General features: G+C 46.0%; 1 non-coding gene across 1 annotated transcript; it reads right to left on the reverse strand.

Annotated features, from left to right (window-relative positions):
* Positions 1-13587: 13587 nt before the first annotated feature.
* Positions 13588-13693, reverse strand: LOC132585537 (U6 spliceosomal RNA). Its single transcript, XR_009556322.1, has one exon. It is a non-coding gene; the product is annotated as a U6 spliceosomal RNA (small nuclear RNA).
* Positions 13694-22451: the final 8758 nt, after the last annotated feature.

Raw genomic sequence — 22451 nt, forward strand, 5'->3', positions numbered from 1 at the left:
TTCCATGCAGTTTGGACTTATTGAGTATGATGATGCCTTGGGCAACAAATCACCCTCCTGTCAACACTGATGGAGATGGTCTGACCGCAGCAACACACACCTCGCTTGTTGATGCATGCATGACTCTTAGGCGAGGGCTACTGTTCACAATTCCAAACTAAAGGCTGACATCCTCCTCTTCCTCATTTCACTTTTTGTGTAAGCTCAAAAAAATAGTATCCCCCCAAAAAACAAAAGAAACAAACAAGGCAATCGCTATGTCAAGTAAAATATATAAATATCCATTGGAAGATTAAAATACATGATAAGCATTTAACAGGGGTGTCAAATACGTGACCAGAGGGCTGAATCAGACCCCTGGAGGGCTCCTATCAGGCCCACGAGCAACTCACTGTCATCTGCTTCCTTCTCTCTTTCTTGCGTCCTTCTGCATCACAGCTTGCTTTGCCAGGCTTGCTCTATCATGCAGGGGCTACAGACCAAAGCCTCTGTTATCTCCGCTACCTGGCATTACATTTGATAACAAACATGGCCCAGCCCATCAGGGTCTCATTTATGTCAGATCCAACTCTCATAACAAATGAGTTTGACACCCCTGATTTAAAACATAACCTTGATAGCTAAAAGAAGCAGAATTAACAATAGGCTTCCCAAACCTCCCGCTCTGGCGGGAGACCCCTGGGTTTGCAGCCTCATCTCCCGCTCTTCAAAAATTGGGAAGCGGGGGGTGGGGGGGGGAGGGGGAGAGAACATACCTGTAGGCTTCATGTTATTATAGAGCTCCTGAGCCGTTTGTAAAATGTATGCCCCTTTAAGGCTGGGCAGGAAGCAGGAAGGGCTTGGGAGAACGGCCCCTCCCTTTCTTTTGCTTTCGTTTTCACAGCAAGAGTTCTCCGGAAGAAGATCTGGTAAGTATTTGTGTGTGTGAGAGAGGGAGGGGGCAGGGGATTCCCTGGTTTGGAGGCCCTCCCCCCTTTAGAAAGCGTGGAGGGGGGAGAGAAATGTCTACTGGGCACTCTATTATTCCCTATGGAGAACGATTCCCATAGGGAATAATAGGGAATTCATCCGTGGGTATTGGGGGCTCTGGGGGGGGGTCTATTTTTTGAGATAGAGGCACCAAATTTTTAGTATAGCATCTAGTGCCTCTCCCCAAAATACCCCCCAAGTTTCAAAACAATTGGACCAGAGGGTCCAGTTCTATGAGCCCCAAAAGATGGTGCCCCTATCCTTCATTATTTCCTATGGAAGAAAGGCATTTTAAAAGGTGTGCTGTCCCTTTAAATGTGATGGCCAGAACTCCCTTGGAGTTCAATTATGCTTGTCACATCCTTGTTCTTGGCTCCACCCCAAATGTCTCCCAGCTCCACCCCCAAAGTCTCCTGGCTCCGCCCCCAAAGTCCCCAGATTTTTCTCTAATTGGACTTGGCAACCCTAATTAACAATAACTTACTGCTCTTATAATCAGGCCTCGGATTCAGCAGGAGCTCACAGGAGCACAACTCCTGAAACTTTCTGAGGGTTCCCCCTCCTCCTCCCCACCTTGTCCATTGAACAGTAGGTGCAGCTGCATAACATTCCCTGGATGAGCTCCACCACCTATTTTTCTACCAAGCGACCCCTACTTATAACAATAAAGAAGGATCCAGTGTAAAGCTTGTGAACAAGTCAACTGCTAAACATGCATCCAACTGTTTGGGCTGTACCTTTATAACCAGGGCCGCAAACTTTTGCCAGTTGTAATATTATCCATTTAGCTCTATTTGCAAAAGTAGTATCACCGATTTGTCTTGGTCTGACCTCCCTGAGCATCATAATAAAACATTCCCAAGATGTCTTTCACAACCTACCATGAACCTTGGGGCACCTTAGAATCACAAGACCCAGCTCCCAATGGACCTATGGTCACAGGAGCAGACTTGCTCTTTATATGGGGTCTCATTACGACTTCTTAATGTTGCCAACTGTAAAGTATCCAAGACGTTCCTTAGCAAAGACCTTTCTATACCCAAAATTTAACAAATCAGTAATATAGGCTGGGAAGGTTAAAGGGAGAGGGGGAAATGCTTATATCCTATTAATAGGAACTGAAGGAGGGACAAGACAGCCACAACCAACTTTCTTGAAATCCCAGTTATTTTAATGGGATCTAAGCATGACTTGGTTGGATGAGGGCTCTTATCTTCTGCAGTCTGAATACATAAGATGCTAGTATTTTGTCTAGAATTAATTTAGCTGGTAATAACTTAACGTTATTTTTCTCTAAATTATTTCCTGCCACCTGTAATTAAGGAAGCCAGTTAATCCTCTCAAAGTATGTCCTTACTTTTTATACAATTATGCCTAGTACAAATTGTTTCACTCCAGGGCTGTTTGTTTACTCCAGGGCTTTTTTTGTAGCAGGAACTCCTTTGCATAGTAGGCCACACACCCTTGATGTAGCCGATCCTCCAAGAGTTTACGTATACCAGTTAAAGTGCTTGTGTCAAAGTCTATAAATGTTCATAAATATTTCTGTTGGTGGTGTCAAAACTGGAAACTTTTACTGGATGTCTTAGATCGATCTGTTTTTTTTTGTGTGTGTGGTGCTCTTTGCTGTATTCTCTCCAAATCGTGGCAGCTTTCAGATCATGTACAATCCATCCTCACTTAACCGCACCATGGTCCGGATCCAAACTGATCTCCCACTTACCCAAGGCTGGTGTCAGCATATCCTGAGGTGAGCAGCTACCAGCACCTGTGGCTTCTGGCAGGGCCCACTACTGATGATTCCCTACTCTCTACTCATACCTTTCCACTGTCTGCTTGCTAAGTTGTGAATGCTTTGTCATCTGTGCTCCCAACTGCATGGGGTGTCTAGTGCTGCTGGAGAAGGGCATGTTGGCAGTCCACAAAGCATCAGCGTTCCTGATGGCCGCAACACCCTCAGGGAAAGGGTATGGAAGCAGTGTAGGCCGCTGTGACTGCAGATTGTGTGAGAGCTTGAGAGTGGGCAGAGGATAGGCACACAGGCAGCTGCGGCGGGGGGGGGGGGAGTAGTGGGCATAGGTTGCCCCCAAAGTAGTCTTCACCTGGAACCATCCTTTGCGGGGTGGGGGGGTGGGGGAGAAATGCTGGAATTCTGTTCAGAGAACTCACAGCATTATGTCTTTCTGAGCCTATTCATAAGCTTTGGGACAGAAATTAGAGTTCTAAAAAATACCACATCACAAAATTCTGCTACCACTCAATTCCCACTTGCTTCAGCAGAGATTGCGGAGGCACAGTACTCTGCAAAGCCTTCATTCCTTCCTCTTTGTTAAGGTAGAAGCCACCCTGAAATGACAGTAGAGGTCCATATATCAAAACTGTCAAATTTCATGAGAAATCTTTTCATTTCCTTTGTTGACTGGTTTTGGGTCAAATGTTCCAGCCTAATATGTAAATCAATGAGACATATCTGATAAGAGCAATTCATCCACTTCAGAAGACTTCCCTTGCTTTGGGATGCTAAGAGGAAACTAAACAAATTCCATCCATTAGAGAGAACAATTGTGTAGGATGAAGCAGAGTCATACTTAAAAAATGTAGTGTCGGGTTCCCCCCTCCCTCCACAATTGTGAAGACACTGACTGAGCCATGGATATTCTCAGCTGAAGTACCTGGCCCTCTTCTTTTTTCTTCCCTCTCGAGTTGCAGCTGATTTATGGCAACCACATAGGGGGGGTTGAAGTCAAGAGGCAAACGTAAGTAGTTTGCAGTTCTTTGCCTACGCACGGTGACTCTGGCATTCCTTGGTGGTCTCCCACCCAACTACTAACCAGGACCAACCTTGCTTAGCTTCTGAGATCTGATGAGATCAGGCTATCCAAGTCAGGGGAGGTCCTCTTCTACTGAAGGACAGTTTAAATCAGACTGATGCCTCTACTAATGGCTAGCTTTTAACGACACCTATTTAAATAGCGTTCGATAACAGAATGAAGCCTCCTGGGTGGTTTATTTTTAGTGAGCAAAAGTAGGTCAAAGGTTACAGGGAGGGCTTGTTTTTGTCTTAGGGTTCTGAGCCTCACCTGCAAAGCTGCCCCCCTGGCAGGTTTAAAAAGGCTATTCTGAAGTAAGGAGGCAATTATATAGAATACCTGGAAATGGGCTGTGGATGTTCTGACCTATCTGTAGAAGGCCATGATCACTGTTTCCTGAGGAGCTGAGTAGAATAGCTGCAGGGATTCTTGAGCAGCAGGAGTGATTCTGTGGGATTGGCCTGTAATGTTGCGGTTTGGCACTCTCACAGAAGTCATCGCAATGATGACCAGATATTATTTTCTGCTGCAACAGATTGTAGGATGAGGTCATAATGAATGTGTTATACTTTGCAGATACGATGGCACATTGAATGTAATACACTTGCTGCAATATTTTGTCTGTTCTGTGAAACACAGACGGTTTCCTGTCTTGCCGTTTTCGGTGCCTTTCCTTCCAACATTGTAAAACTGAATTAAACAATCAACCCAAAGCACACAGTGAAGTAATAGAGGTTTTGTTTTTTGGGGGGTTCACGGACTTCTGCAGTGTAGAGATTACCTTTTGTACAAGGCACCTGAAATTTCACTCTTTTAATCCTGTTAGCATCTCTCTAAGTATTCACATTGCTAGGAGCCTTTGTATGCACGAACCCCTCCACAGGTAGAATTTTAAATCTTCCTAGAACTCAAAGGAATTGGCCATTTCTTACAGGGGGGCGATAAAGGATTGTATTTCTATATCAGCCTAGAAAACATGATGGAGGAAAGCTAAGGCTGAGCACCTGTAGAAAAACTGAGAAGAAAACCTGCATGTTCTCTGGTCCCTGTCATGTGATACCAACTCCAAATATAATTATCTCTGCATACCATTCCTGAATTGAACCTTTTGTAGTGTCCAGCAACTATAAATTACTCCTGCTAAATTATCTAAAACAAATACCACATGATTTACATGATTTGGTGTAAATAGAAATGACCTAAAGTATGAAGTTCTGGGAAAAGGTGAATCCCTGTCCCCTTCACATTCAGAGTACATCCTTCCAGTGGTCCAGACATTTTCAGAGTCCTGCAGGAAAAAACACAGCACACAACTTCCAGGACCATCACTTGCAAAGCTGTACTGAATGCATTAATAATAATAATAATAATAATAAATTTTTTTAATTTATATCCCGCCCTCCCCGCCGAGGCGGGCTCAGGGCGGCTAACAACATTTCATAAAAATTATACAGAGTTTAAAATCACATTAGCTTTAAAACATTCCAATTAATCGAGTATTATAAAAGTTTCCAGGTGCTAATTCCATTTATAAATGATAATAGCGAAAGTCACCCAACAGCGGTCTCTCAGCCAGCAAAGGCCATCCTGAAAAGGGTGATCTTGCAGGCCCTGCGGAACTGGTCAAGGCACCGCAGGGCTCGCACTTCTTCCGGGAGCTGGTTCCATAATTGTGGAGCTGCGATGAAGAAGGCCCGTGTACGGGTGTTTTGGAGTTTGGCCTCCTTTGGTCCAGGGATAGTCAGCTGGTTCTTCCCTGCTGACCTCAGTGCTCTCTGGGGTTCGTATGGGCAATTGTAGTGGTTAAATGTGCGGACTCTTATCTGGGAGAACCAGGTTAAATGTAGTGGTTAAATGTGCGGACTCTTATCTGGGAGAACCAGGTTAAATGTAGTGGTTAAATGTGCGGATTCTTATCTGGGAGAACCAGGTTTGACTCCCCACTCCTCCACTTACAGCTGCTGGAATGGCCTTAGCTATCGCAGGAGTTGTCCTTGAAAGGGCAGCTGCTGTGAGAGCCCTCTCAGCCCCACACACCTCACAGGGTGTCTGTTGTGGGGGGAGAAGATATAGGAGATTGTAAACCGCTCTGAGCCTCTGATTCAGAGAGAAGGGTGGGCTATAAATCCGCAGTCTTCTTAACAGGAAATGGGGATAGTTGATGACCAATAGGGGGAAAGACAAGGGTATAAGACAGTGCATGCTGTGAATGGGATGAAATTAATTTATTAATAATTTCACGCTCAATTCAAAGATGTGGGGGATGACAGCATGTTTGAGATCTTTCACAGGAAAACAGGAGTGGCAGCATGAAAGTTTATGAACTCTTGACAAAATCTGAAACCTCTATGTGCAATTACCACATTGGAGAGTTAGTTAATTTTATCTTCTAGGCACTGCATTGGATCATATGCAACTAGTGTAAAAAGAGCCTAATAACTTTGGAAGCAATCTGATTAAATAGCCAAGCTGGGCTAATCTCAAAATGACTATATCAGCTGAACACAGAGCTCGTTATTCTTTCCCTTGCCGTTTCTGGGCAGTGCCTCGGTGTGAGCTTTTCATTCAGCCTTCTTCCCTGCCTTTCTAGTTTTTATATCAGGGTCTTGAATTTCCACCAGGATCCTGTCTGTTATAATTGTGGTTTTGTTTGCTACAAAATGGCAAGCGCAATAAGAATGTTACGGCGAGGCTGGAAAAGTCACCCAGGTATACATCTGTTTCTTTCAGTCTTAATCTCATCCCACCACAGGTGTAGCTCATACTTCAACAAGAGTCACGTAAGAAGCCTTGGCTATGCCGAACTGTAAAACAAAAAACCTTTGCCCCCATAGACCAGCCTATATAATCAGTTTCAGGAAGGCTCCAAACAAGATGGGAAAAATACATATATGGAAGGTCTTGCTTTAGCTACATTGCTCTAAACTCACGAAACCCAATTTCAGTACTAATCTTTTCGAAGAATTCTAATTTATTTCAAGATCCTATAACTAAAGACTAATCAAACAACTTATTTAAATTCAGCTGAAGCTTGTTTGCTGAGTGAATACCCCCCCATTCATTCCGTTCCATAATGAGATCACTTGAAATACATTTAAGCCCATTTATGACATGTTGACTCTGCTTTGGGACAGATACGGCATTAGCGGAGGAAATCTCATACCATGTCCAAGCAGGCCTCCTCCAATAAAGGGCAGGCTGACAGAAACTCCGCAAGTACAGTGAAGGGAAAACAAAACTGACTTGGCCAGGGCAGTTCCTTGTTATCTCAGGCACAATGCCAAGCAGCTCAGTGGAAAAGAAATGGAGCATGGCCTGGTTTAAAGGGCTCCAAGGGAAGATCTCCAGGGAACCAAAACGCATACCCTGGAAATAATAGGGGCTTAATCCACTGGTTTCCCAAACTGGCAGTTAGCACAAGTAAGGAAGCATATAATTGATTGGAGCATCAGAAAGGTATGTGTGTGCACACATACAATAGAAGGGTGTGTGGGGGGGTATATTTTATTGCTTGTTTTAATCAAGCTATACATAAAACATGCCCTGGTGAAAAAGGATTTGTCTCAAATTTAGCAGCGATGCTTATTCCTTTGTAAAGCTCCACCCTGAAATTGTAAAGGTATTGTAAGAGAAATGTGATTATTGCATTTTCTCAGTATTGTCCATTCCAATGGTTATTCCACCATTGCTCCCACAAAATAAACATTGTTATCAAATGCCCCCCTCTTCATTTAGGAGTTTATATACTTATTAGAATATTTTATGATGTCTTTCTAGGGTTGCCAGTCCACAGTTAGGGGCAGGGGATCCCCCGGTCTGGAAGCCCTCCCCATGCTTCAGGGTTATCAGAAAGTGGTGCGGGAGGGCAATGTCTGCTGGGCACTCCATTATATCTCATGGAGACCAATTCCCATAGGGTATAATGGAGAATTGATCCGTGGATATCTGGGACTCAGGGGCGGGGTGGTTTTTTTTGAGGTAGAGCAACTTTTCAGCATAGCTTCTGGTGCCTCTCCTCAAAATACTTTCCAAGCTTCAAAAAGATTGGGCTGGGGGGGTCTGATTCTATGAGCCCCCAAAGAAGGTGCCCCTATCCTTCATTATTTCCAAGTGGAGGGAAGGCATTTAAAAGGCATGCAGTTCCCCTAAATGGGATTGCCAGAACTCCCTTTGGAGTTCAATTATCCTTGTCACAACCTTGCTCCAGGCTCCACCCCCAAAGTCTCCTGGATCCACCCTCAAAGTCCCCAGATATTTCTTGAGTCTGGAAACCCTGCGTCTTTCCCACAGTGGCTCAAGGCAGCTTATAGGAGAGAAACTTGACCCATGAGGTTGTTAGTGTATGAGTCCTCCGTCCACAGCATGGATGCAGCATGGAGCAGCAGGTGGATCTACAGTGACAGCTTCTGACAGCTCAGGTCAGAGCAACCTTGGAAGAAGGCCGGTTGAAGCTGGACTGTATCTGGGGAAAGCACCTGCTGGAGTCAGCATTTGTGTGGACTGCCGTGATTGGCTGACCAATGTATATATGGACTACAGTGCCAGACAATATCTCTCTCTTGTGAGAACGAGTTCCTGGCGTAGCACTTTGTCACTCAGTATAGTATATGTTATTCACCGCACCAAGTTGTTTGTATATAGTTGTAAATACACTGCTTTATACTAGGTGCTGGCGTGAGGCTCACATTCTTTCCTCGCGTCGACCTGGTGGCAGTTCTCTGTTTTGCACTCTGCACATGAACCACTGACAGAGGTAAGAGATAAAATTTTAAAAGCAGGGAATTCTTTTTAAAAATATTAACAAAGCACTATTGTACAACTCCCTCATGCATTTAACTGTACCATACGTACCCACTGCATAAGAACAGTCTAACTTTTTTTTGATAATGGGTAGTCAACAGCCTAAGACTCTTCTTGGAGGGGACATTCCATGATCCTGGAGCCCCATATGAAAAAGAACAGGGCTGTGCTGAGGTCAAATGGAGAATTCAAAGGTGGGGGCTCAACCAGAGAGGGGGCCCTGGGAGGTACAGAAGTGGCTTGTAACAAATAAGCCATTTAAAAATCAGCTCCTAAAAACATCACTCTAGAGAAGACAGCTTTTTTAAATTTATGAGATATGCCTATGAGTCATAGATCTCAAGCATATGTTCAATGAGACCTTTGCAACTGAAGGTCACTGACCAATACCTTAATTTTAGCTCTGATGCCTATTTGCTCTGTGGCTGGTTTTAAGGTCGTGGAGGTGGTGGTGGTGGGGGGAGGGGGGAGGGAAATCTAGCACCTCAGAGTTTATCTTCTGTGCAGGAGAAACAGTATCCTTTGTTTTCCATCAGAAGCTCTTGCAAAAAGGAAGAAGGGCAGGCTAAAATCTTGTGCATCAATATGGAGGAGGGACGGCGGCTCAGCGGTAGAGCATCTGCTTGGTAAGCAGAGGGTCCCAGGTTCAATCTCCACTAAAAAAGGGTCCAGGCAAATAGGTGTGAAAATCCTCAGCTTGAGACCCTGGAGAGCCGCTGCCAGTCTGAGTAGCCAATACTGACTTTGATGGACCGAGGGTCTGATTCAGTATAAGGCAGCTTCACATGTTCATATGTTTGGCCTCCCTGCTGTATGCTGGCACAATCTGAAGTAGCGACTGATTATGACTATTATTGTCTATTTATCTGCTCAGCCAGGGACCAGATTTTCGAAGTGATCACCATCTGAATTTTTAATTAGTAAATCGATCTGTTTGTTTCTATGTTTGGCTAGTGTTTTAAAATATATGTAACTGTTTTATCTTTGATGTGACCTACCCTGAGCCTGTTTGAGAGCCAGTTTGGTGTAGTGGTTAAATGTGCGGACTCTTATCTGGGAGAACCGGGTTCGATTCCCCACTCCTCCACTTGCACCTGCTGGCATGGCCTTGGGTCAGCCATAGCTCTGGCAGAGGTTGTCCTTGAAAGGGCAGCTGCTGGGAGAGCCCTCTCCAGCCCCACCCACCTCACAGGGTGTCTGTTGTGGGGGAGGAAGGGAAAGGAGATTGTGAGCCGCTCTGAGACTCTTTGGAGTGGAGGGCGGGATAGAAATCCAGTATCTTCTTCTTTTTCTTCTGTTTGGGGAGGGTGGGAGAGAAATGTGATAATAATAAACAAACAAATGTCTATTCCCCCCCTGCAAGTTCTGAATGACCTGTGAGAATTGTAGATCACCATTGGGGAGGGGGGTCATTAGCCTACACCAACAAGCAGCAATTCTCCAGGGTCTCAGGAAGGGAGAAGTTTTTCATCACAATCCTATAAATAGGTTAGGGTAATAGAGACCAAGTGGTTAGAAGTGTAGGGTGTAGGAAATGTACCAGACGCCACGCTGGCACACCATGTGGAAGCCTGTGCAGCCTGCACCCCACGTTGCCCTATCAGGAACTGCCTCGTGTGTATGTACTTTGCACTTGCGCTGCACTGTGGCCAAAGGTTATCAATCATTACCTGAGCCAACGCCTGGAGTTTAAATAAAGCAGCGCTCCTGCCTCAGGAGGTCGGCTTTCCCCACGGTCGTCTCGTCTGGTTTCTTGACTCCCACAGCTGGTGACCCCGACGTGATCAGCTCCCGGCCTCTGCTCACCCGACCCTTCGGTCTTCCACGGTGCACCTCCTTTCAGGTGAGTATGGGGGAAACGTCTAAGGAACAAGTTGTGCATGCAGATGAACTAAGGAAATTATGTCAGTCGCAGCAGCCAGACAGATGCCCGTCAGGGAAAGAGATCCTTGAGCTCCTGCGGGAGATAGACTGCCAGTGTCCATGGTATCCACAACGTGGTTCCATGAAGCCCAGTGACTGGGGGAAAATCGGAGCAGAGTTGCGGCAGGAACCCCGCGCTCCTATGTCTCTGCTCATAACCTGGCAGCGGATTCATCATGCCATTTGCCAGTTCACTCCGACTGATAACATCCTCTGTAAGCCCCCTGAGACGTCGGGTGAACCCCCCCCCTTATCTCTACCCGGCCCTGGCCTCTTGGCCAGCGGCCTCAGCTCCCGCGGGAGCTCCCCAGACGGTTGTGTCTCCCAGTGAGCCGCTGGGCTCAGCCCTCCCGGCGCCCCAGTCCTCTCCCGCCATCCTTCTCAGTCCTTTAGAACGCTCCTTGGCTCGAGCCCGAGAGGCAGGGGAACTGGACGTCAGAGGAGTGGGGTGGGGAATCTCCGGGGTTGTTCCCTATAACATGGACCCCGGATCCGCGGCACCCTAACCAGGTTCAAGTAACTTGGACAGGGTTGCCCTATTCCGTCCTGAGAGAATTGAACAAATCTATTAAAGATTATGGCTTGAAGTCTACCTTTGTGCAGGGGACCTTAGAAGGTATCGCACAAGGTTATTCTATGTTGCCCTATGATTGGAAGGCTCTTGCTCGTATGATTCTGTCCCCCTCCCAATATGTCGTGTGGGACAGCGAATATCGGGCCGCCGCCATTGCTGCGGGTACTGCTCAAATTACCGCCGACCAGCTTTATGGGGCAGGACAGTTTGCTGACCTGGTTGCTCAAGCCCAGCTCACTGACGCTCATCTGGCAGGCGTTAAAGCTTGCATCCTCCGCTCCTTCCGCCGGGTCCCAGTTACAGAGAAGGCACAGAAGTCCTTTAGCGCCATCCGGCAGGGACACGGGGAGCCTTATGGCGCCTTCATCGATCGCCTCCAAGAGGCCATCCAGCGGCAGCTGGATAACATCGAGGCGCAAAGCGAGTTGCTGGTGAAGTTAGGCTATGAGAATGCCAACACTGACTGCAAAAAGGTCTTGAGCTCTGTTATTAGTCGCCCTGGCTACACCTTAGCCGACATGTTAACAGCCTGTGCTGAGGTGGGCTCCAAGCAGCATGAGATGGCGCTCCTGGCTGCGGCAATCCGGGGAAATGGGGACAGGGGCAAACGGCCCGTGGGGAACTGTTTTAAATGTGGGAAACCAGGCCACTTCCGGGCTCAATGCCGCGCCCGGACCCCCCAAGGGGGCTCCTCGGACAATAGGCCATCGAAAAAATGTCCGAGGTGCGGAAAGGGCTATCATTGGGCAAATCAGTGCCGCTCTGCCCCCCCTAGCGCCTCAGAGCAAAAAAACTCATAAGCGGGCAGTCTCCTTGCCCGAGCCCAAAGGGAGACCCTTTACTTTGGACCCTGGAGACGGTGTCTGCTGCCGCCCAACCTTTACCAGGGGAAGTAACCACCTTGGCTGTCTCTTTGCCCCCAGACTTCCCTGCAGCGGCAGCCTTGCTCCTACCCCTGCATGAGATGGGGGAACAGGGAGTGTTCATCATTCCTTCTTGTGAGGAAGCCCCTCCCCCGGGGGTGCCGCTCCTAGTGCAAGCATGGAGCCAACTCCCTTTTTCACTTCCGCCCGGGACTCCTGTTGTTCACGCGCTTCCCATAAGGGGGCGCGAGGGTGGGTTCTCTTCTTCTTCTGTTTTTCAGATCGCTCTGGTGAACCAAGAGAGCCTTGCTTCCAAGCCTTTACGAACCTATTTAGTCAACGGAAAACCCTTTGAGGGCCTTCTGGACACCGGAGCTGATATTTCTGTTCCTAATGTTTCCACATTTACCCCCGGTTCCATTTGTAGTGGTTGGATAATTAAGGACCCTAATTTGTGGTTTTTCTGGGGTGGGGGGGTTGCCACCAGTTTTCATCCAGGGGATTATGAGTGTGCTTCCGTTGGATTTCTTACTTTGCCTGTCACAGTGTTGCGTTCCTCACCTGCACCCCCGCGCCAACGGCAACGACGGAGCCCGTTGGGACCAGGTTGCTCGGATACAGTGTTTGTGGACCCCCAATTGAGCAGGGGTCCCGAGAAATGGGGAGTGGGGCGAGCAGTCATTTCAGGTCTCACGGGTGTTCTAACCCTAGGAAGCTATTCTAACATAATTGCTCAAGAAAATCGAGCCTCCATCATTGGACTCACCTGTCGTCTCGAGCAATCCATCAATGCAACAACCGCTGTCATACGCGATTCACAGAGCGAAATCTTTAGTCTACACCAGGTCCAGCTACAGCATCGACTCGCTCTGGACTATTTACTGGCTCGCCAAGGAGGCTTTTGTAAAATCGTCGGGCCCGCGGCCTGTGAGGTGCGCTTTCTAGATCTCAACCGAACAATAGAGAAAGAACTGGAGCATCTGCACACCTTGATTGCAAATAACGCGCTCCACCCAGACTGGGACCCGTTTGCATGGCTCACCTCTTTCCTTCCAAACCTTACTTGGCTCCGACAATTGATTTGTGCTATAATTGTTATTGTTGTTTTTTTAATTATTACCGGTTGTTGTATTCAGTGCCTTCCTAATTTGCTGCAAATGTATACGCGCTCTAAGGAAACATGGCAACGGCGTGCACTGTATTATGCTTATTATCAGCTTAAAAACAAAAAGGGGGAGATGTAGGGTGTAGGAAATGTACCAGATGCCACGCTGGCACACCACGTGGAAGCCTGTGCAGCCTGCACCCCACGTTGCCCTATCAGGAACTGCCTCGTGTGTATGTACTTTGCACTTGCGCTGCACTGTGGTCAAAGGTTATCAATCATTACCTGAGCCAACGCCTGGAGTTTAAATAAAGCAGCGCTCCTGCCTCAGGAGGTCGGCTTTCCCCACGGTCGTCTCGTCTGGTTTCTTGACTCCCACATAGAAGCCCATGGTAGATTTCTGCTATTTAGTGTTGCCTTATGCAGGCAATCCCCTGACCCTTTCTGCTTGGTAGGTTAGTGGAGGAGGGGGGAAATGAAGAAAAAATACCGTTGTGGCAATAATGTCTCTGGGCCAGAGCTGGGCGATGTCACACTGCTTTTAAGATTTGACAGAAACTCTATCATAAAACCGTAGAGTTTCTGCTGAATCCTGCTAATCTTCTCTGTATCGTTCCAATTTTAGTATATGTGCTGCCGAAGCGAGCACGAGTTTCTGCTGAATCCTGGAGCAGCATGACATCACTTCCGGATTTGGCCCAGAAATATCATCCCATCAATGTGATGGCATCCCCCAGTGCCTGGCCTCCCAGTCTCCTGCTGGGTGTCAGCTGCTGGCTGAGAACCCTGTGATGTCACTGGAAAAGAGGCAGATTTCCCCCTTCCCCAGCAGTTCACCTCAGCTGTTCTTGGGGTGCCGTTCCTCACATGTGACATTATGAGGGGTAATTTGAGGTGCATTGGGAAAGGGTAGGAGGTGTGCAACTCCTGTTTTGTTGATGGGAACCCACTTAGTCAATGTAAATTGTCTGTGTAAATTGCAGCTGGATCTATCCACTAATCTGTTGTACTACTAGGAAGTTGGAGGGGCAGGGCTAGGCATTGTGCAACACCATAGCATCGTTTCCAGTCACATAGCTGGAAATGATGTCATATCTCACCGTGATGCTCTACTAATCTCCTGAATATTATCTCATTTTAGTTGGTTTTTTGGTGAAACTGATTTTAACCTGAATGGTATTTTGATGTTATCACACACACATATATCCTGTCTCTTTGCTTAAAACAATTTTATTATACTGTAATATATTGCAATAATACTCATCATCTATTATTAAAAGTTCATACAAAAACATTACATTTTTCTCCTCCCCCTCCCCTTTTCATGACCTCCAACGGTGTACTTAAGTAAATTACTAAGACTAAAAGGTAATTTTATCAAATAAAGAATCTTCATTAAAAAATCTTACTAGAAGATAAAAAGGAAAGAAAAAACCATATGTTATAATTATAATCCATCTTCATTATAATCCTTTAGTCCTTATCAAAAGAAAATTAAAAAGAAAGTATATTCCCATATTCCTGCTTTTTGACTATAGTCCGTGTATACTTCCTCCAAAGTTCAACTATCATCAAAAATCGCCAAGTATCCTTTAACCTTCCATTGTTTTTCAACATATATTTGAAATTTTTCCCATTCATTTTTAAACTTCTCTAGATCATTTTCTTTTAAGATTCTTGTAAGCTTGTCCATTTCACTCCAATGCATAACTTTTAAAGTCCAGTCCCATTTTTCTGGTACTTTATCCTGCTTCCACATCTACATATATAGTGTCCTTGCAGCTGAAAGCATGTACCAAATTATCGTTCTGTCTTGTTTCGGAAATTTTTCCATTTGTAATCCCAACAAAAAAAAAATTCTGGTGTCTTCTTAATATTATAACTCAAAATTTTTGAAATCTCTTGCTGAATCATTTGCCAAAATTGTTTTGCCTTTTCACAAGTCCACCACATATGGTAGAAAGATCCTTCATGTTTTTTACATTTCCAACATCTCTCCGACACCTGATTATTCATTTTTGCCAATTTCTTAGGTGTCATATACCACCTCTATAACACTTTGAAACAGTTTTCTTTAATGGTATAACATGTTGATATCTTCATAGAGTTCTTCCTTGACTCCATTTGTATTTCCTTATTTATATTTATCGCCCATTTTATCATTTGAGATTTGACTACTTCATCTTCCGTGGACCATTTCAACAATAGTTTATAAATTCTCAAGGTCTTCATCTCAAATTCTGGCTTCCTGTTGTAGTTATAGGGTTGTCCTTATTTAAATGTATTCACGGCATATTTATTCAGTCGAAAACAGCATGCAAAATCCGTATCATATGTGCACCAAAGGAATGCATTCAAGATAAACAACTCTCAATTCCTGATTTGTAGAAATCTTGCCCTTGGGGCTTATTGAAGTCAATGAACACTTTCTTCCCATTTGGCTGCAGACCTCCTTGGGTGTGTTTAACAGCGAAACCATCTGTTTTGCCTGTTCTGCTTTAATGCAGCCTCCAGTCATACCACCGCCGTGTGCAGTCCTGACAGCACGAAAGAATAAAGCCAAACCGGACCAAGTTAGTACTTGGTGATGACATTTGCATGACAAGAAAAAGAAAAGATGCTCACTAAGTATGACGTATGGGTGTTTAAATATTCAGATACAGGAGCCAGATTCCTGACAAAAAAAAATATGTACAGACACATACTTGACAACTTTGTACATCTGCACCATGATACACAGTAGCAGGGTTGGAACATGCTATGCTTCACTAAATGATGGCATTTATTTTTCTTTAGCATAACGCAGGTAGAAGAATTTTGCAGTCGTGAAACCCAGGAACACTTCAAAAGAAGGAATGCAAAAATATGAGAATTAACTTTCTTCAGGGCACTTAGACCTCCTGGATCACACCAGCATTCTGTTTGATGCTAGGATGCCCAGGATTCACTAGGCTCCGAGTTGGAGCCAGGGAGTCATGGATGCAAAGATCAAAGGAACTTACCTGCATTCTCCTCAGACCAGCAACCTTTTCCATCCTCAGAAAGTTTATTCCAAGAATTGTAGGGCTGCAGAGCTATGCTAATGGAAGAAACAGAAAGGGTGGATTCATCGCCTTCCCTCTCTTCACAGCGAGCTCCTGATCTGAACGGCTATTACTCAATGTAGGTCAAACAACCAAAGATGCACGCTGGCTCAGCTCAATAAGAAAGAAAATAACCCTAAGCTAAAGATGTCATAGACTTCCGGAATCCCTCTTGAAAAAACTGTCAGAAATGGTGCATCAAAAAACCACCGGCGACAGGCTCCATCAGATAAATCCAAGAGAGCAGCCATGTTGGTCTGAAGCAGTAGAACAAAGCAGGAGTCAAGCAGCACCTTTAAGAACCAACTAAGTTTTATTCAGAACATTATTCGGAACATAAAAGCACAGTTCTTCAGACGAGGGGATAAGGTACAGTGGGCTGAAATATAATGTTACGAGGTGGGTTAAGAGTGCAAACTGCTTCGAAGCTGGGATCACATGGCAAAACAGTGTGACAAATTAGAGGGCCGTTTGGTCTGGATAGTCATAAAAGGTAATAAAAGTTGCCTGCCAATGGGCGTTGTTGCAAGTCTAGGTAAAACGAAAGGACAAGGGCAAGGAAATACATGTCCTTTTTTCTTTTACCTAGACTTGAAAACATTACGTTTTAGTTCTTTTATTAATGCATCCTAAAGTGCTTTTATTAATGTGTTCTAAAATTGCATTAGACTCTGCAACCGCATCACACTGCTCACCCCCACGCTTTTACAAGTATGGCTGCCGAGCTATGTATTCTCCAGGTACCCATTCTTTTTGTCTCGGTTGGATTGCATGTTAATTTCAGCTCAGCTTTCCAAACCATCAAAGTCATTCTGTGTGAAGTTCTTGACTAGCTGAAGTTCTGTGTGCAAGCTCTGTCAGGACATCACCACCATTACAACGTTTTGTTATTTAAAACTTATGGTGTCTCTTAGGGTTTTTTTTTATTTACACAGACCTCTGGTGGAGGCAGGGGTCCCCTGTAGTCAGGCCCTGTTCCCCAGCCGCTTGGCTTCCCAATCCCCAGGTCCCAGCAGGGGATCACCTGGTTTTACTAGTTTCCCCCCGCCCCCAGCCAGCTAGCAGGCGGGGGAAGGCCCCCCCCCCCCCACAGCTCTAGATCTCCAGCAGTTTTAGGGAATAATGGGGAATTGATCCGCGGATATCAGGGGCTCTAGGGGAGCTGTGTTTTGAGGTAGAGGCACCAAATGTTCAGTATAGCATCTAGTGCCTCTTCTCAAAATACCCCCCAAGTTTCAAAACGATTGGACCAGGGAGTCCAATTCTATGAGCCCCCAAAGAAGGTGCCCCTATCCTTCATTATTTCCTATGGAAGGAAGGCATCTAAAAAGGTGTGCTGTCCCTTTCAATGTGATGGCCAGAACACCCTTGGATTTCAATGTAGCTTGTCACACCCTTGCTCCTGGCTCTGCCCCCAATGTCTCCTGGCTCCACCTCCAAAGTCCCCAGATATTTCTGGAATTGGACTTGGCAACCCTACCAGCCACTGATCAGCTTACCAGGAGATAGAGGGAAGCCCAGACCACAGGAAGTTACATCATCATGCAAGTGATGTCCAGGTGACGTTTTGATGTTTGGGCAAGAACTCTATGGTACAAGCTGTTTTTACCAGAATGTTTTATCCAAATACCAGAGTGTCACAGCAATGTCACAGCCTGATGACATCACTTATTGCGCAATGATGGTGACATGACCCGGGCCTTCCTCTTTCTCCTGCTAAGCCCCTCCTCGCCCAATTCCCTGGCAACCTTCTTTAGAGCACTCAGTTGATACAAACCTGCTCAGTGTTGTGAGTAAGACAAATCAACAACACTATACAAACCATGCAGCATTTCTCACTCCGCTCCAGGAGCCTCAAGATTATCATGGAAAGAATCTTTCCTTAACTTGGTTTTTTTTTTCCTTCTGTGTGGGTTGGGCGGATGATAGATGGGACATCTGAGAGTATAAGAATGTGCTTATGCAAAACAATTTGAAGCAATTTTGAGCACCCCCTCCCACTGACAATCTTTCAAGGTGTTGCTTGTAGTTTGTAATCCTGTGATTTGAACAGAGGAGCACTCACCCAGGTCTGGTGAAATGGCAAAACACTTGGAGAGCGACCAGCTCAAGAAAGAGAAAAATGTATGTGGAAACTATTGTGTTTAGCACCAATTGTAGTTAATTCAGCTCTCATTTATAGTTAATGCAAGAACGAGATTATATCGGATGAAGCACACCCTGCCTTGTTGTCTTGCCGGACTTTCCATCAGCTAAGCAGCTAACAGGACTGCTGTAACTTCCCCAAGACACTATAAACCGTGAGGATTTTATGTAACACTTAGAAAGTGGGACATAAATATTCATAGGACCTGAATAATTGTGAGTTTTCCCAAGTGGTTTTTAGAATTGATTTACTCTGTTTATACCCCACCTTTCTTTCTTTGTACCCGATGGGGACCCAAAGTGGCTTATGTTGTACATTTTTATATTTGAACCCTGTGAGGTAGGTTAGGCTGAGTATGCGTTACTGGCCCAAGGTCATCCAGCAAGAAATGCTGAGTTGAACCTGGGTCTCCCAGATCCTAGTCTGATACTCTGAACAATCACACAACAATGGCTTTCTGAATAAGACAAAGACTTGCTCATACATTTCATGCTATCCTTAACAACCATGCGCAGGCTTCAGATTCAGCAGGAGCTCACAGGAGCACAGTATGTGAGGGTTCCGTCTCTTCTTCCTCACCTACCTTGTCCATGGAATAGTAGGTGTAGCTGCACAGGGACGTAGACTTTTCAATTTCCCGGTGGGGGGGGCATTTGATCCAGTGACATCATAGAGAGGAGCCAGTGACATCACAGGGAGGGGCCTCCATTATCACTACCTACTAATTTATGGAGAAGCTCCGTCCCAATAAATTTAGGGAGCACCCCTCCAACAATGCCCATGGAGCGGGCCAAACCCAGGAAAAGGTGGGAGTTGGCCAGTGGTTATAGGGGTAACTCAAAAGTCTCTTGCTGTGTCTTGTTTTTGAAATTCACTTTTAGAATAGTCACTTTAAGATCTGCAAATATACATATCATGTGCTCATAGAATTATATCCCCTGGTCCAATGTGTTTGAAACTTGGATGGTGTTTTGAAGAGATGCACTGGATGCTATGCTGAAAATTTGGTGCCTCTGCCTCAAAAACGAGCCCCTCCAGAGCTCCAGATACCCACAGATCAATTCACCATTATACCCTATGGGAATCGATCTCCATAGGGAATAATGGAGTGTCCAGCAGACATTTCCCTCCCCCCCGCTGTTTTCTGATGATCCTGAAGCAGGGGGGGGGGCTCCAAACTGGGGGATCCCCTGCTCCCAACTGGGGATTGGCAACCCTATGCCTAGATGGTGAACAATTGTCAATACACACCTACTTGACCAAGTCTTTAAGAGTATAGACATTTTGAGAAGAAAAAAAAAAGGCTTGGTGGGGCCATTAATTTTCAAAAGGATCTGGTTCAGCATCCACTTAAATGCATGCAAACAATCACAGGCTTGAAGAAGACACAAAATATCTATCTGCCAAAAGAAACCCCAAATACTATAGCAATATGTATGCAACATAGCAATAGTGTTGTTCCTCCCCACAATTTCTTCTCCAATCATTAACTAGTTGAACAAAGTTTGAGTCCAGTAACACCTTTAAGACAAACAAAGTTTTATTCTGTTTCAGCTCAATTAGCATTTTAAGAAGCTGAGGTTGTAAAGTCATTAACACCACTAACTTCTTTGTGGCCCGGAGGGAAAATCACACATAGACTCTACCACCCCATCCATGTCTTTGAAGATAATGATCTCTCCTCCTTGAAAATTTAAATCGGAAGCCCCTGAGTCCTGTGTTGGTTGTCCTGAGGGGGCTCAGCCCCTGCCAGGAAAATCCAGGGGGGGGGGGGGCTCAAGCCTTTTTTACCCCTATGCAGCTGCATAACAATCCCTGGACCAGAGACGTTGCCACATCCCCAGCAGCCCTCATTAACCCCTGGAGAAGCCCGCACCACCCTTTCTCCACTTCTTATGTGATTCTGGGTGGCAAGTGGCTTGTTGGCCATTTGACTGGCGGGGGGGGGGCAGTCCAGGAGAGCCCCAGAAGAGTGAGGTCTGCTTGGGCTGGCTGGATCTCTTGCCTGTCCAAGCAGGCCTTGCTTACCCGGGGCTCTCCTTTCTTGCATCAGGTTGTTTTTGGCTGGTGGGTGGCAGCCAAAATCTAATGAAGTATGCTAATGAGCTCCGCTACCTATTTTTCTACCAAACGACCACTGATCATGTGAATTAGAAACAGTGTCATACAAGCAGGGGACCCTGAAGGACTTGCAGGGATCGGGGCCGGATGAAACCCCTAGGCAGTCAAAATCTTGGGGGCTCCCTCGCAAATTACCTCAGAGTCGAAGCACCTGCTCCAACACCCATGGTCCCCGCTGCAGCCTGCAGGCACCTTCTCAAAAGCCCCTTTGACAGAGCTGCGGGGGAGGGGCAGAGAGGCAAACTTGGCGATGACACCAGCATCAGCTGCACCAGGCAGGTTGGGCAAAGAGAGGCTCAGTTGCTGGCTGCGCGTGCAGGCTGGGAGGGCTGCAAGCAGGGGGGAAACCAGGGGGGAAAGCTGCCCAGGGCCCATAAAGGCATGGGGGACCATAGGCCAGTGCCTACTTGGCCTAATTGTTAATCCGACCCTGGCAGGGGTATCTGTTTTTCCTATTATTATTCTTTCCATTTCCTGAAAGCCTCCATAAGCTGTCCCCTTTTTCTTCTTACTTCTCTCCTTCCCATCCAACATCCAACCTGCCTTCATCTGCACCCTTTCAACTTTCTCTCCCCCACCCTTACAGCCTGTGCCTGGAATACTATGGCTCAGCTGTGGGGTGCTGGCTGCCAAGGATTGCATAATAAGGAACTTGTACGGTAGGCTGCATAGCAGGGATAGGAACCTGCAAGAACTTATGAGGGGACACCTCACTTTGCACTGTGTCCCCTTCTTTCCCTCCTCTTGGCAACTCCCATGTCCTTCCCCCTTTCCCTACCTCCTTCTCACCCATCTACCAATATACCTTTGCATACTACTCTCTTGCCCAGAGATACTTACATTTTTCTTGTACTTCATATGCTGAGGACACAAGATGGAGCCATATTTCCTTGCAGAAGTTGGTGTTCTCTAGGGAGTCTCTTTTGCCCTCCTTTCTTGCCCAGAGATACTTACATTTTTCTTGTACTTCATATGCTGAGGACACAAGACAGAGCCATATTTCCTTGCAGAAGTTGGTGTTCTCTAGGGAGTCTCTTTTGCCCTCCTTTCTAAATTCCTTTTCTAACAGTCCCATGATTTATCTTTCTTTTTTACACTGTTTAGACAGTGTTCTTTTACAAACCGTGTCCAATTTTTTTAAATAAACACAAATACCAATAATTCTGGTCCTATAAAAATTAACTTCCAGAAAACCCTGTTTAAAATAATGTTACTGGCCAGCAAATCCTAGGAATTTTGTTTCTTAGTGAATGCGAAGGATTCATTTTGACACTCCTATATCTTGTTGACACCACAGGCTATGCCTGACAGGGGAAAACCACCTTAGTATCGGAAGAGGAGTTCACTATGAGTAAACTATTAATTAAAGGGTTGAATAATACAAGAAAAAACAAAAAAGCCAACACCCCAAGTTACTCCTTACTTGTGTATCACGTTCTTCCTGCTCTAGAGGACAACAACAAAACATTCTGGCTCTTATACAGAACTACATATTTGCCCCCCAAGTCAGAATGAAGAGTCAGACACAAGGCATTGGTATAACTAAGGGCCACTTTATTAAGTATAATAATAAGCAGCAAGGGCAACCAGAACTGTGGCCTGGTCAGGGCCAGGGGTCTCAACAGACCTCTCCCCTGCCATTAGCGGGCGAGAGACCCAGCCCCCAGCTGGAGCTGTATGTCACAGCTCCCGCCAGGCCGGCCCAGCAAGGAGGCAAGCCCCAGAGGGCCCAACCACCAGACGCACATCTCAATGGAAGGCACCCTCTAGTCGAGCCTCCAGGACGGTCTGCATTCTCCCACCCAGGGCCATCGAACCCAAAGGCTGATCCTGCCAGACCCCTAAATCCCCAAAAGGGGGATGCTTTCTGGTCCTCCCCTAGTCGCATAGTACCATAAACCCAGTAAAACCTGCCACTACTATGGCCAAGTCTCTACTTAGGCCTTAGCGCCCACTGGGAGGCCCAAGGCCACCCGCAGCCCATGCCAGAGATCTCTCAAGAAAAGCATGTTACCTTTTTTCAGAGAGATGCACCCCATCTGCTCTGTAGAGGTCAG

Source organism: Heteronotia binoei, chromosome 16 (genome assembly GCF_032191835.1).
Source record: "Heteronotia binoei isolate CCM8104 ecotype False Entrance Well chromosome 16, APGP_CSIRO_Hbin_v1, whole genome shotgun sequence".
Lineage (NCBI taxonomy): Eukaryota > Metazoa > Chordata > Lepidosauria > Squamata > Gekkonidae > Heteronotia > Heteronotia binoei.